General features: G+C 51.0%; 1 long non-coding RNA gene across 2 annotated transcripts; it reads left to right on the top strand.

Annotated features, from left to right (window-relative positions):
- The first annotated feature begins 4,799 nt into the window (after nt 1-4,799).
- LOC115499542 lies at nt 4,800-15,213 on the top strand. 2 transcript variants are annotated; one of them, XR_004344356.1, is made up of 6 exons: nt 4,800-4,856; nt 5,170-5,295; nt 12,275-12,411; nt 13,094-13,248; nt 13,613-14,347; nt 15,109-15,213. It is a non-coding gene; the product is annotated as an uncharacterized LOC115499542 (long non-coding RNA). The 2 variants fall into 2 exon arrangements; XR_004344355.1 differs by having other exon boundaries at nt 13,613-15,213.
- The last annotated feature ends 743 nt before the right edge of the window (nt 15,214-15,956 follow it).

The following is a 15,956-nucleotide window of genomic DNA, read 5'->3' as shown; positions in this document are numbered from 1 at the left end:
GGGGTCCCTGCAGCAGACTGGTCAGCGGCAGGCATGTGCCTTGATGGTGGCCAGTCCGGCCCACCCCTGGGATTTTGCCCCCACTGGACTAGTGCAAACAGAGGGAGAGGGTTGGGGTCTGTTCCAGAAGCGTGTCATTTCTGGTGCCCTGGCTCCCACGAGGTTTCTGATCCTGGTTCCCCAGTCCTCTGTGGAGTGTCTGGCATGTTCCAAAGGCTCCTGTATTCCCAGCTCAGCTGCGGGGGCTGGGAACCAGGTACCGTGTGGACGTTCCCTCCGTTATAGATCCGGGAGCCCATTTCAGCACAGAGGGCTCCAGGGGCCTCGTCCCCTGTCAACTCACTGCAAACATGGGAAAGGCTGGTCATTTCCGTGGGTCGTGTTTAATGAAATCTGGTGAAACTTCCCGGGTCCCTTGGTCAGGTGGACTGCAGGCGCTCCTTTCTGGATGAAATCCTCATTAACAGGCGGTGCCAGTCCCCGCGTGGGGTCATAGAGGAGGCCACGGACGGCCTTCCATGGACGCTGGTGGTGTCTCTCTGAGTCCCACCTCGTGCCAACCACCCGGGTGGTTTCGGTCCACACTGTGACCAGGTCCCTGCTGGGGCGTTGGAGACACACGGCCACAGAAGAGAATGACTTCCAGGACGCGGGCTCTCCTCGTGACTATTTTTCGTAACACTGGACTTCTGATATGTTTTGGAATCTTTGTGAACTTATCCTCTGTGGAAATTTTCCTTCTTGGGTGCCCTGGGACAAGGTTGTCTCCCTGTGAAGCAGTTTCATCCAGAGCCACAGGTATGTGGCTCCAACCAGACCACAGATTAGTGACCTGGCTCTGGGCTCCCGCGCACCATGCTGAGCGGGCACGCTCACGTGTGGGGGCTCATCTCCACCCATGATCCGGGTGAAGAGAGATTCCAGCACCTTCCACTAGGCCAGCCACCGGTCTGTTTAAGGCCCTGAACATGTGACTCTCCCAGCCTCAACTGCTGTTTCTGTGTGACATTGGGCTGCACCCCTTCTCCTGCTCCAGACTCCAAAGGGGAATGTTTTAAGGGTACAGAAAAAAATGGAGGAGAGATGACCCTGTAGGTTTCAGTCCCAGGTAGCCTCTTTTTAAAATTGTTCTTCCCGGGGCACCTGGGTGGCCTAGTCCGTTAAGTGTCCGACTTTGGCCCAGGTCATGATCTCACGGTTCGTGAGCCAGAGCCCCATGTCGGGCTCTGTGCTGACAGCTCGGAGCCTGGAGCCTGCTTCGGATTCTGTGTCTCCCTCTCTCTGTACCTCCCCCACTCACACTCTGTCTCTCTCTCTCTAAAATAAATAAACATTAAAAAAACAGAGTTCTTCCCTTTTACAAATATTTATACATCACTAAATCAGAAAATGCTACACCCTCAGGCATGCTCCCAGCAAACGAGGCTTTGGCAGATTGTTGACACCAGTTTGCAAAGAAATGTCTACACTGTGAGTAAATCACTAACTTTTCCATCTTCTTGATGCTTCCACAATTCAAGAAATGTTAAAATGTTTACTATCTTTTCTGTCTTTAATTTCTATCGACGAGAAAAAGATGAAACACGAAGGACTAGAGTTCCACGGCTGACCAAGGTTGGCAAGGTCACGGAGGAAACCTAGAACGCACGCGCGCCCCTGAAATCTGGGGCCACAGGTGCGCCAAGGTCCCGACGACCCGGCCTCCGCCAGCCGCTTCAGCTCAGCGAACACGTTTGGAGCCAGGTACTGTGTGGAGAGGGGGGCACAGAAACGCCTGCCCTGAGTCCCTGCCCTCAGGAGCCCCTCCCCTCCGTGTCCTTCCCCACGCCCCTGCATCCGCTCCCCCTCCCCCATTGCCGCTCCCTCCAGGACTCCCCTGCACCCCTCTGCGTGCCCCTGCACCCTCCCCGCATCACTGCTCCCCTACACCTCCTGCGTGTCCCTTCACCACCCCCCCCCAGCATCTTGCTCCCCTGCCCCCTCCCCAGCACGCCCCTGCACCCCTCTTGCGCCCCCAAATCCCTGCTACACCCCCCATGCCCTGCGCACCTGCCCTCTCCCGCACCCCTTGGTACACACCTCATACCCTGGCTTCTGTGTGCATCCACACCCCTGCTCCCCCTGTACCCCTGCACCCCTGTTCCACCCGCTCCCTATGCCCCTTCCCCTTCTTCCTCCCTTTTCACGCAGCCCGGGCCCCCTGCTCCCCAGCCCCTCAGAGCTCCCAGGCCCCAACTCTTTAACTGGCTCCTCTGGCTTTGAGGTTCAGCTCAGGTCGGCTGTTCCCGCCTAGATCAGGGAAAGGGGGCTGGGGGCTGGGGACAGAGGAGTCGTGCGGGACAGAGGCAGGATTAGAACTCTCATGTCCCCGTTAGCTGTGACTGAGCAGATGTTTCTACTTTTCCAATCCCCCTTTGGAGCTAATCCTCCAGGGCAGAGGTGCCGTGTGCTCTGACGAGAAGGGCGAGAAGGGCGTGAGTGTTTGAGGTTGCAGGCGAGCACGTGCAGGTCTGAAGAGTGGTTCCCCCGAGAGCGGCCGGCCAGCCCCGCAGCAGCCAGGGCCGGGCCCAGAGAGCTGCGCCTTCGTCTTTGGGAGAATCTGGGGATTAATGCCGCGGTCCATACTCCCAAACGGCTTTTTATGAAAACGTTGAATTAATATCCTGTAAGAGTAGTTGGCATTGCTTGAAATTAAGTGCTAATCATTGCATTTATGAAGTCATAAACTTAGTAAAATATGTCATTAGCAGCTCAGGTGCTAAACGAGTCGAGGGTTGTTCAGTAGAAACGTAGCTGGGTTTGTGGGCATGAAGTCCTTTTTCTCCGACTTGAGACCCAGGTACACGGTGAACGGCGTCACCACAAGGAAAGATGCAGCGTTTTCCAGAGAGGTTCCAGGAAGCAGAGGGACAAATGGCTTGACTTTTTGCCAGGCTTATTAAGATGTTCCTCTCCCCAGACAAGTCACGTTGAGTTTGGAAGCAGGGACGAAACTCAGAGAAAAATGAAGGAACCTGGAAAAGTGACACCATCTTTCACATCTACTTTCTCACGCTGCCCCCGTGGTCCAAGCCCGTAGGAAGGCGCCAGGGACCTACAAGAAGCCGTTAGGATCCAGAGGCTCAAGGAGCTCCTGGGGGCTCAATTGGCTAAGCATCCAACTCTTGATTTCGGCTCAGGTCGTGATCTCACAGTTCATGAGTTCAAGGCCCAAGTTGGGCCCTATGCTGACAGAGCAGAGCCTGCTTGGGATTCTCTCTCTCTCCCTCTCTTGGTCCCTCACTAATGCTCTCTCTCGCTCTCTCTCTCTCTCTCTCCCCCCTTTCTCTAAAAATAAGTAAATATTACAAAAAAAAAAAAAAATCCAGAGGCTCAAATGTACCGTGTGTGAAACCTCCCAAAGCCCGCGGCAGCTAAAAGTCTGTCCATCCCCTTCTTCCCTAAAACCCTGCCACCAACAACCATCTACTGCTAAGTGTCATTGGTGACACTCCTGGGGGAGCCTGTGTCAGACCTCCCATCTCAGAGCAATCTCACAGACAGGCAAACTCTCCTTACACTGATTCCTCCTGCTTTTGTCACTGTGGTTGAAACTCTCCCCGACGCCACTTTGTACCTCTCATGTCTGTGGCTGTTTGCCACGCAGGTGGCAAGCTTTTCCCTCATCCTAGCTTCCTACTTGGAATACTAATACTGATATTGTTATTCAAACCATCCACATGGTGAAGCACATTGACGGCAGAAGAGACAGCAGAAAAATAATCACGGAAAATTCCTTAGGGACCAAGATTTTCAACGCTAAGCAGTACAGCGTTATAATCAGACTTAAGTAAAAACCCTAAAATTTTACATTTGGTTTGGAAAGGAGAGTATAATAAGCTCAACATGATCTTTCAGAGAAAACCACACACACAGAAGAAGCCTAGACTCAAGGACAAGACGGTCACAACAAGCACACGCACCAAAAGCTACTTTTTACTGAAAGGAACCAAGGCTCTTAGAAGGAACGCCGTTCTGAGGCAGGCACAGTACGAGACGATCCTGAGACATCGGTGTTGTGGTCCAAAATGGGGACGTTGCCAAGACCAAGGGGGCTGTGTCCGGGGGCCGGTCTGGAGGAGACCCCGCCATTGGAACAAAGCAGGTGCTTGAACTGCTGTATGTGTGTGATGACAGGAAAACGGAAGAAAGTCTTACTGGTCTCCTCGTAGGTTCCCAATTATTCTGAAAATTTATAAAGAGAAAAGTGTCATGTATATTTCAAAAATACAACTTTCAAATATACTTTCCTCTACACACTGTATTTCGGGTTAGAAAGTAGCAGCAGAGGAATTACAGCTGATCAGTGCAGAACAACAAAATCAAAATGGACAGCATCGTTTGCAACCACTAATGAACACATGAGTGTTGGCAATTATCAATGCTAAAACCAAGAGGCTGATAGGGAACGTTGGGCGGGGGTGAAATCAGGCTGACCTGACCTTCCCCCTGCCTCCTACCAATATCAGGTCCAGCAGACTTGGGTCACCAGACATTAGGGGTGTGGGAGGAACTGCCAGCACCGTGTATAGAATATCCTAGAATATCCATGCTGAAAAGTTCAAACCCACGTCTAAACAAGCCTCCAGATCCAAACACCAGTTTATAGGAGCTTGGGGAGCAAAGGAATGTGTTAGTTACACTGGTGAAATGAAACACAAATGGCAACCATACTTGAAAATTCCCTGTGCAGACAAAACCAATTTAGTCACACAAGCAAAGCTCAATTTAGCTTTTTTTTTTTTTTTTTTTTCTGTCTTGCCAGACAAGGGAGGCTCACTTGCCTGGGTTACTTCTTGCTGGTGCCTCTGGAAATCGTAAGTGAAATTTAAACTGTCCCCTGAAACAGATATGAAGTAACTGGTGACCAATTCCCTTTAATTCTGGAACATTCTAACATTACAGCCAATCCCTGGGAAGAATATGCAGTCCCTGCCTTCTCACGACATGATCCACTTTTTAGGACAATACGCCAAGCCTCACGCGGTGCTTGGTCTAAGTGCTCCTGGCAGGCAAACCGTCTTGTGTGTGTGGGCGCGATAAATTTTACTCATTGCTACTTAGGTGATTCACTGGCTTTACTTCTGTTATCTCTGGACTTCTGACAACTTTGACAATTCAATTGGGCAGGTCTAGACTGTGGGAACCTGAGCCGGCCGGACATGTGGCCTGGGGAGAGAAAGACAGACGAAAGTGTCATAGATGCGCCATGGAGACCTTGAGTGGAGCCTATTGGAACAAAAACAACTGTAGCAGGTATTTTTTGAGAGATTTTAAAACAAACTGTATATTAGATGATATGGAGGGATTGTTGTTAATTAGGGAAAGTGTGATCATGTATTTTAGATAGGTTTTTTTTTTTAAGTGCTTAGTTTTTAGAGAGATGAAATGCCGCATTTAAGAGTGAAATTTTGGGGGCACCTGGGTGGCTCAGTCGGTTGAGCGTCCAACTTCAGCTCAGGTCATGATCTCACCGTGGGGTTCGAGTCCCGCGTCGGGCTCTGTGCTGACGGCTCGGAGCCTAGAGCCCGCTTCGGATTCTGTGTCTCCCTCTCTCTCTGCCCCTCCCCTGCTCGCACTCTTTCTCTCTCTCAAAATAAACAAACAAACAAACATTAAAAAAAAAAGAGTGAAATTTTGGGATTTGCTGTAAAATGCTCCAGGAAAACATTGGGTGGTGGAGGAAAAGTAGAGGGTGGTGAAGGAAACAAAGGCAAGAGAAACGTAGCTTAAATGAAATCTCCTTCCCGCCCGCAGCCCACTGACAGACACCTGAGACACGCAGAGCGAGACCTTTCTCAGGCAACTCCTGGCTGCCCTACCCCCTTGGTGTTTGTGTTTTATTAAAGACTGAAAATAACTTTATCTCAAGGTCCTGAAAGCCTTGCTTCCAGATTCCTTAGAAACTTCCTCTATCACCCTCCCTCCGCAAACCTAAAGGTGTATAATCAGTCACCCTCACAACCCCAGGGCAGCTCTTTCTGCCCCTGGGTCCCGTCCCTGTGCTTGAGTAAAACCACCTTTTCGCACCAAAGACATCTCAAGAATTCTTTCTTAGCCGTTTGCTCAAGAACCCCATCAGTGGGGAACAGAGAGAACAAAACTGGCTCAATGTGATGTGGGAGGCTGGTGACAGAGCCTCGGGGACTGTGGTGTGCCTACCGCTACCGTTGTGTGTGTTTGGAAATCTCTGCGACGGAAAGCTTGAAGAGAGAACACGCAATTGAGTTTGGCCCTCTCAGCCAAAAAGGATGAAAGGAAGAAAGAAAAGAAGGGAAGAAAGGGCAAGAGGAGAGAGTGCCTGAGTGCGCACAGGGTGACCCAGAGGGCTAGCCTCTCCCGGCGTGCAGAGTCCGCGGGAATGACACCGCCAGGCAGGAGGGGCCGCGGCCAGGCCAGTAGCATGACCGAATCTTGCCCCTTCTGCCGCCTTTGTGCAGTCCCCACATCAGTCATCCGGGACTGGTTCCTCGCCTCCGGCTGTGTTACTGAGGTGTGTTTACCATTGCGAAATCCAGCTGGAGAAACCCGTCTTCCAGAGAGCTGTACACTTTATGAGCCCCGCACTGTGGGTGATGCTCTTTGCCAAGACTTACAGTCAATTCCAGGGCTCTCGGGGGAAATCTGAACCCCTTACAAGAGAAGGAATGTTTGTCCAGTTTCCTTCGGTTGATCCCGTTCGGATTCACTAGCCATCAGCCTAAAATCAGGGCTGGGATGTGGATTCTCACGGGTTCTGGGGAGGGTCACGAACCTGAAATCACTTCCATTCCAGAAGCACCCATCCGCAGCATGACCGAAAAAGCTGATGGGGACGTGAGTTTGCCTTTCGTCCTCTCTCTCCCTCTCCTTTCCTGCAGGTGCAGGATGTCTGGAGAAGTGGGAGATGGGAGCTGGGAATGTACAGATATGGGTGCGGGACAGCCACGGTGTTGTCTACACAGGGTGCCATCACCCTAGAGACCCCTGGGACCCACGGGACTTTAGGAGAGCCTTTTCTTCCCCTCCACGGCCCCAGTACCTCTCCCGTTCTCAATTTCACTGGGAAACATATCCCCGAAAGCACAGACTAACCTGAGAAGATTCTCTGCTGGTTTACTTTTATTATTAACCCTTTTATGAGAACTTTTAAGATCTACTCTTTGGGCAACTTTCAAATGTACAGCACAGTTATTATTAACTACCATCAATCACCATGCTGTCTGCCACACCCAGGACCTACTCATTTCATGACTGGAAGTTTGTGCCTTTCAACCCCTTCACTGATTCCACCCGCCCCCACTCCTCCGTGTCTACGGGTCTGCTTTTTGTTTTGTGTGGCCGCACACCAAAGAAGTTCTCAGATACTGGATGGAGCGGACGTGCGGGCATGCTTCCACCAGTGAAACAGCTGCAGCAGCAAACTGCACAGAGTCTTTGTTTCATATTTTCTTAGATATGAGTATCAAAGGATATCAAAGCATGGGTAGGGAACACAAAGGATCTTTAGACATTAACCAGACATGCACCTGCTGGCTACGTGAAGGGAGTACGTGTAGTTTCAAGGAGTGTCAGGGGGTCACAGCGGATTTTGTATCTAATCGTCCTCTGCGGTGTCACGGGGCTCTGTCCTCAGAGTGCTATCGCCCTCGACAGCCTTGGGACCAGAACATCGCTGACGTTTCAGCTCTCACCCCGTTCACCCTCCAGGACTTACAATACCCTCTCTAGCAATGACTCCACAGTTTTATCGTTGCTGGTGTTTTAGATCCCACAGGTAAGTGAGATCATTCGGTGTTTGTCTTCCCCTGCCTGGCTTATCTCACTTAGCGTGATGTCTCCAAGACCTCTGTGTTGTCACGAATGACAAGATTTCTTTCTTTTTGATGGCTGAATAAAATTCTGCTGGAAGTATTTCCCGTATCCACTCATCCACCGAGGTCACTTAGGTGGCTTCCATATCTTGGTTATTGTAAGTGAAACATCAGTGAACACGGGTGTGCAGGTATCTTTTCGAGTTCGTGTTTTCATTTTCCCTGGGTAAGTACCCAGCAGTGAAATTGCTGGGTCACATGGTAGCTCTCTTTTTAATGGTTTGAGGAACCTCCATACTGGTTTCCACAGGGGCTGCACCGGTTGGCATTTTTAACAAACGTTCACTGTGCAGCAGACGCTGCTTTGAGGACTTACCCTCTGAAGCGGATGTGAGTATTTTGGTGCCCATTCTACAGAGGGAGAAACTGAGGGCCCGAGTGCACGTGGCATTGTGGGCTCAAAGCCAGGCAGCCCCCTGCCCACTGTCCTGCACACGGCTGCCTCGGCTTGTTGCTTCGGTTTCTGTGTCTGGCATTTTTTAGCTGGGCACTAATCGTAATGATTTTCCCGTTAGTAACTAACAACAATTTTCCCATTAGTAAAAAGACATCAGTGTTCACTCATACTGAATCTACTAATCACTAGAAGCATGCTATGATTAAAAAATTAAGTCTTTCTTCCTTGTGTGAAAACTGAGATAATTAACGACTCGATGCCCGGAATGCTATTGGAGATCACCAAGCTCACGCCTTCCCCTTTCTTTGTTCACTGATGAAGCAGCCTCCCTTATGAATGGGCCACACGCCCTTCTTCATTCTCTTTTGGTTCTTCTTTAGAACCTCGATGTGTATGCCATGTTCTGTGACACACCTTTGAAATTCAGTAATTCAATATCAATAAAGCTAGTAGAATGGCTCTTTGTGAGTCACTGTGTTGGATACCCCGTGGAGCAAGAGACCCGTAAGACACGGACCCTGCTTTGAGGCCGAGATCGTGGTGGGTCTAGCCTGGGCTGGTGCTGGTGGTTCTCAGAGTGTTTTCCGTGGACCCTATGTCAGAAATTCTTGGACCCCAGAAACTTGGGGATGAGGCCCAGCCTCTGTTTTAACAAGCCCTCGAGGTGATTTTGATGCACACTGAAGTTTAGATGACGTGCAAACAGCTGAGTGTGGCCCAAACACAGGAAATAAAAAGTATCCCTACAACAGTCCAGATGTTGGACTTACAAGACGGAGACTTTAGATCGGTTACTATAAATATGTTCAAAGACTAAAGGAAACCATGTCTGAAGAAGTAACAGATTGAGAACGGTGTGTCACCAAATAGAGATTATAAAGGTGTTAAAAGGCTGAGAAAACAAACAAAATTTCCGAAGCTGAAGTGAAGACCGTGGGCACTACAGCCCAACACCTGATTTGAGCAACCGGAAGGTTCAGCGAACGGAGATTATTTAGTCTGAGAAATAGAAAACGAAAGAGAGCCCCAGAAACCTGTGAGACACCTTCAGCTGCACCGGTGTATCCCTAACGGGTCACGGGAGAAGAGGAGGGAAACAAAGGGGAAGAAAGAAAATCTGAAGAAAAATGGCCAACGCTTCCTAAACTGGGGGAAAAACATGTTGATTGATGTAGCCAAGAAACTTCAAGTTCCTTTATTACATATTTTTTGGTTGTAGTTAATAATTGCCACATCCTTTTCATTTTCCAGCGTTTCTTAATCTGTATCTCTGTTCTACCCCCCCAACCTCTCCAGTGCACTTGTCTACCCTGCCAAAATACCCGATTACACGTGGGCGCCATCATTCTCTCCCTCCGCTCGCGCTCAGGCTCCTGGAATGTGCACCTGCTGTCCCTGCAGCTGCCGTCCAGCTGTGGTCCTGGGACCTCCCATTAGCAGCATATTGGGGCTGCTCTCCACCTCCCTCTGGTGGGTCCCTGGTTTTCAATCCCTGTCATTGTCTTTCTTAGCTTCCTCTCTCATTTGTGCAGAAGGCCTCCTCTAGCAGCTTCCTGGAAAATGGTGCCTGAGTGATACATTTTTACTCTCATCCTTCATAATTTGACTCAGTATGAAATCTAGGTTGAATATAATTTTTCTTCAGGGCCTATCCCAGTTTTTCTTCTATTTTTAATAATGGTAAGGAGCCTGCTAACATCTTATCCCCTCTCTCTTGTAAAGTAACTCCCTTCCCTCGGAATGTTTTACAATCTGCTCTACCACTCATGGTTATGGTCGTGTGCCTTGGCTTATTCCGTTCACTTTGCTGGGACGTGGTGATCCTCTCCGTTTGAAAAGTAGAGTCCTTCCCTCCAGGGGAGATTCGTGCGTAAGGTGCCGAGAGCCTCCCCAGCTGCCTCCCCTGGTCTCACTTTCTCAAGTGCTCACCAGTCAACCTCAAACTGATCCACTCATTTTCTTTCTTTCCAAGAGTCTCCATCGGCTATGGTTTCACCTTCTCAAAGACAGATTTAACATTATTTCCCCATGCTTCTACTGAAATTTTAATTTTCACTATCATGCTTTAATTTCCTAGCTTTTTACTGACTCTTTGATTTTTCTTTTCACAGCATCTGGTCCTTGATTTACAGGTTCAATATTTTCTCTTATATCCCTGCACATACTAATTACGGGGGCTTTTTGAAGTTGATTTTTTACTGTCCCCAATGCTGATGTTTATTTTGTGTTCTTTTTCATGTATGATGGTCTTATTCTTTGCTTTTCATGTTATAACTCTTTTCAAGTATCTGGTTATCCTTGTGAAGGAGATCAGAATAGACCATCCCAAAATAGACCGCTTTGGCATAAGGATTATTTTGAGTGGAAGGCAATGGAGAAACAGCAGATTCAGGAAAAACTCTCTATCCTCCCCTTTCTGCCTGAATGCAGGGTATACGTTTTCCCTTGTGAAATGTTCCCCACTCCTGTCCAGTTCCAGAAGAGACCATGTGATGCAACCTGTCTCACTGGAGACGGAAAACCGGCCCAAACAGAGCTTGCTAAAAGATCCCTCATATTCCATTCGTTTCCCCAGATATTTATCAGCCCATGATCACCACCCCTACAAACCCACACCCTTTCTCCTTTGTCTTGTCTCTTCTCCACGATTTATCGCCTTCTGTTAAGATGGTTTAAAGCCCCAGATTCTAACCACCCCTTTGAGCCACTCACCGCTGAGTCCTCCCACGTGTATGCACGTTGCACCTGCAAATAAACTCTTGGGTTTTTTCTCCTGTTAATCTGCCTTTTATCCATTTGATGTATAAGCCCCAACCACTGAGCCTAAGAAAGCAGAGGAAGAACTTTTCCTTCTCTGCATTTGGGTGTTCTTTCGTATTTGGGAGTAAGGCCCCTCAAAGCTGCTTGACCTTTCTGCGTGGTGACGGGGGAGGTGGTGTGTGACAGCGGAAAGCTGGGTTTTCTCCTCTCTGTGACTTCTCCTGCCGGAAGAAGAAGGTGACCACAGGTTTGGTAATGCACTACCCCACTGGAAGCAGACCGATGTGGTTCTCCCACGTTATGTCCCTGTTTGGGGTCCTCTGGGCCCCTGAGTCCCTGCAGGAAGGCTGTTCTGTCCCCCTTCCTGGCACGTAAGCACCCAGATGCAGGTGGCGGCTCACGGTTGGAGTAACGGCTGAGAACCGGGTAGAAATGTGTATCTCATCCCTTCCCACTGCTCCACCTGTGACCCCGAGTCAAGCGGCTTTCTGGTTCAGGCACGAAGGTGCGCCTGTCAGTTTTTGCTGTATTTAAAACAAAAAAACAAAAAACCCACCCCCTAAACATAGTGGTTTTAAAGAAACACAAGCATTAATTAGGCCTGAGGTGCTGTGGGTCAGCAATCTAGGACAGGCTCTGCCGGGCAGTTCATCCCGCTCACTCACGAATCTGTGGCCAAGGCTGGCCGGTGGGGCGGGGGCACCCTCTGTCTGCCTCATCCTGGGGGTGGCCTGGCTGGGTCACGTGGCAGCCCAGTGGGGTTTCCAGGGAGCCAGGAGCAGGCGCTAAAGGAGGCCTCAGGTCCTGAGCCCAGACTTGGCCCATCACCTCTTCCACGTTCTACAGGTTAAAGCAAGTCTCCAGGCCGACCCGGGCTTGGGAAGCGGTTACAGCCTTTGGGGAACATGCCTCCCACCAAAGGGAAGGTGCACGGCTTCCCTCGGTGCACATGCAGGTCTGGGGGTCCTGGCAGATTTCACCCGGATTTCCACTGTTTTCCTGTCTGTGCCTCTTACTCCCGCCTTCCAGGCACCAGGCCTTCAGTTCAGCAACCCCAAGCCCCATGGGATGAATCACGCAGGTGCACCCTTGCGCGTCATTGCACACTCTGCCTCTCGTGCTCACTGCTCTCTCTCTGCTCCCGTGTGGTCATCGGGGCCGGGGTGTCCCTCAGCCGCACTGAGTAGTATTTTACAGCCTGCTCCTGTCCCTCTTCCTCTCCTAGCTGGCGAATACGATCAAGGGGAGAGGGGCACACGCATCTGGACTCCATCCACAAAAGTCTGACTGAGACATTTGAGGCTGGTAATGGTCCTTGCCTGGCGTGGGCGTCGAGATGACGACTGTGGACCTGGCTCTCGGGTACTGTCTCTCTCACTCTTCTTTTTTATAAATTGTAAAAGAATAGCAATAGGGATAGGGATAAATTGTGATACCATCGCCAACAACTTGTTGGTTTGTCAGACGGCTGGGGACGTTCTTATTGCGCTGAGACCCACACATTCAGACACTACGTCTGCCGGGCCCATCTGCCGCCAGGGAACAAGTCCCGGAAGGTGGCTGTTCTACAAGCCAGATAATGATGACTCGGCACCTAATGATTACACACGTGGCTACCCTTTGTTCTGAAGGTATCCAGGGTCACGGTAGCTTTGGATATGATTCTTCAAACGTCCCAGTGATGTCATTCGTCTACTTTTCTGATGAGACATTATTTTGAGGTTTGAGGAAAAATCAAATTCATGGGCTGAGAGACTTATCTGATCTCTCTGATGTGACCTCAGTCTGATCTCTTATTTGGTATCTGACTGCCCGCAGCTTCCTCCCCTCCCTGTGCCCGCATGTCTGGGCCAGCCCTTGAGAAGGTCCTGTGCTCTGTCCTGTATGGAGGGGGGTGATGAACCCCACAGCCCGGGCCTGCCTTCAGGGCTGCCCCAACAACTACCCACAGGACCCCCAGCGGATCTTCTTCCGTGGCTCAACTCTTCTCCAGACGTTATGCATCCTCTCCCTGTTCTGGCAAATGCTCACATTCTCTCCACAGCCACGGCTCCTGGAATAGACCCGGCCTGTACCCTCACCGACATACCTTCTGCAATCACACGAACCCTCCTCCTGGACCCTCCATGGAAGCCCCTCCTCCCGGGCCCTCACCAGACCCTCCTCCTGGACCCTCCACGGACCCTGGTACCACATGAAGTAATGTCACTTAAGTTTCCTATTTTGGGGGTGCTCACCACCCCTCCCGCAGCCCCCCGTGTTCTCTGTTACACCCTCTCCGGCGTCCCTCTCTCTCCCCCCTTGACCTCACTGCCATCCTCCTCCCCAGCAGCAGGGTGCAGGTGCTCCCACTCCGCCCAAGGCCCCTCCACATCCCGTCTCTCCAGAGCCCAAGCGGCCGTGTCCCCGGCAGGGACCTGCTTGTCCTCCGCTGGAGCAGTGTGGGTCCTCTCGGTACTTCCTCTGTCCTCCCCCAGCAGCTTCTCGCTGGCTGGTTACACGTGATCACATCGTTTCATCTGCAGAATTACAGAGACTTGTCCCCATCCTCCTCTCTTCACAGACACGCTTCTGGCCGTCTTCCCCTCTTTCATGGCCCTCTATCCTCCGTCTGGCTCAGCCCTCCTGGAATCAGCCTCCCTGTGGGAAGCCGCCGGTCACCGGACCCCAGTATCACCGGACGTAATAAGTCCTTGGACAAGTCCTGCCCCACTCTCGCTCTCCCTGCTGGTGCTGGGTCTGCAGGAGGGGAGGTCCCCACTCCCCGTGTCTCTGTCATCACCTGAACTTCCAATATTTCCTGTGGTCTTTCTCTCTCCCTGGACAGTCTGGCCCACGTCCCGGCCTCGGCCAGCCCACATGCAGACGCTGCCAGGCTTGTCTCTAGAACGATCGCTCGGGAGCGCTGCACCCCCGTCTGCACACGGCTTCCCGGTCCCCAGGGCAGGTGTCCCCTTTGCCCCTCAAAGCCGTGTTCTCCTGGAGCAGGACCTGCGTCTCCCCCCAGACGCCCTCTGCGCACCCGAGATCCCCGGTTTGGGCCTTTGCCACCAGGTCACTCAAGGGGAGACCCCGGGAACCCACTCTCCAGCCTCAGCCTCGTCCTGCAGTCGCACGAACTGTGATAGCTGAGTACCCCGCAGTTGTGTCCCGCCTACCGGCTGCCTGCCTTCGGGTTGTCTTCTCGCCGCTGGACGGTCGCACTGATCTCCGGTCGGTGGTTCTACAAACGTCCGCCCGGACCGGTCACACCAGCGCCCCCTGCTCCACGTGCCCAACTTACAAGAGTGTCCAAGTGGTGAGACTTCAAGAGGTGACACTCTCGTAGAGCGTTTGCTTTATTAGCTACACATGTAAAAATGGGCAAATCACAGCTTGTCACCGTCTCGATTCCCTTTTGCGTCTTCCCGAAAATCCTGCCGGGTTCCAAACTGAAGTGATTCGAGGCACCCGTGTTCCTCGGCCAGGTTTTCCTCTGTGCTTCCATCTGTGTTTCCGAGGTCTTACCTGCTGACTGTTCGTACGGAGATGGAGGCAACAGATCTCTTGTTCTTTATCCACTGACAAGGATCTCTGTGTGTCCAACGTACAAGTCCATTTTATGACCTCTGCCGCCTCCGGGAAGCATCTCATGATACGTTTACCACTTTATTGAAGAAAAGGGCAAACTCTGCACAACTCTTTTAAACTCTGGGAAGAGCTTGGCCCTGAGATAAAAAATAACAACGTCTGAAAATAGCGGTGGAAGTGAGATGGGGCCCCTGCCCCTGTGGCAGGTGCCGGGGACCCCCGAGCCATTGGCAGGGGTGGGGCCTCAGCTCCCACAGGGACACACACGCTTTGGCCTTCAGCCTTTGCAACCTTTGCTCCCAGGGTCACGGCAGGCCCTGGGGCTCTGACTCCTGTTAGCCGAGGGGCTCTGAAAACCTAATTCCCAGACCAGTGACCTCAGACCCCCAGGGGCTGGGGTGACGGGGGCCTCAGAACTTCCTGAAGACCCCCAGGGATTGTGGCATGCAGCTGAGGTAGAGAGCCATGATTTAAACTGTCCCTTCACAGAAAATAGTTCCTGATGACGTGATTCTCCTGCCGGTGAATAATCTCTCCTGACAGAAATGGCACACTGGGTGACTTGGGGAGCTGCCACTCTACTGGCCGCAAGCGGCAAAGGTAAGTGACAATACCAGTAACAGGTAGAGTCAGGTGGCCTCACACAGGAATCCAGTTACTTTCCGTATTGGGAATCAGAAAAAAATATATAAAGAAATTGATTTTTGGGATGCCTGGGTGGCTCAGTCGGTTAAGCGTCCGACTTCAGCTCAGGTCACGATCTCGCGGTCCGTGAGTTCGAGCCCTGCATCGGGCTCTGGGCTGATGGCTCAGAGCCTGGAGCCTGCTTCCAATTCTGTGTCTCCCTCTCTCTCTGCCCCTCCCCCGTTCATGCTCTGTCTCTGTCTCAAAAATAAATAAACGTTAAAAAAAAATTAAAAAAAAATTGATTTTTTAGACCATTAACTACTAATTTAAATTCTCCTTTAAAACACTGACAGGAGATCAGCTAGACCTTTTTTCCTATCATCAAATGCAAATGTCTCAGCAGAGCCTCGCTGTGTGTGTTTAAGGCCTCACTTTGCTTTTATCCACTGAACCAACAGGTAGAACTTTTTTTTTTAATATGAAATTTATTGTCAAATTGGTTTCCATACAACACCCAGTGCTCATCCCAACAGGTGCCCTCCTCCATGCCCATCACCCACTTTCCCCTCCCTCCCACCCCCCCATCAACCCTCAGTTTATTCTCAGTTTTTAAGAGTCTCTTATGGTTTGGCTCCCTCCCTCTCTCTTTTTTTTTTTCCTGCCCCTCCCCCATGGTCTTCTGTTAAGTTTCTCAGGATCCACATAAGAGT

The sequence above is a fragment of the Lynx canadensis genome, chromosome D4 (genome assembly GCF_007474595.2).
Source record: "Lynx canadensis isolate LIC74 chromosome D4, mLynCan4.pri.v2, whole genome shotgun sequence".
NCBI classification, from domain to species: Eukaryota; Metazoa; Chordata; class Mammalia; order Carnivora; family Felidae; genus Lynx; species Lynx canadensis.
This window is presented reverse-complemented; position numbering and strand designations above follow the sequence as displayed.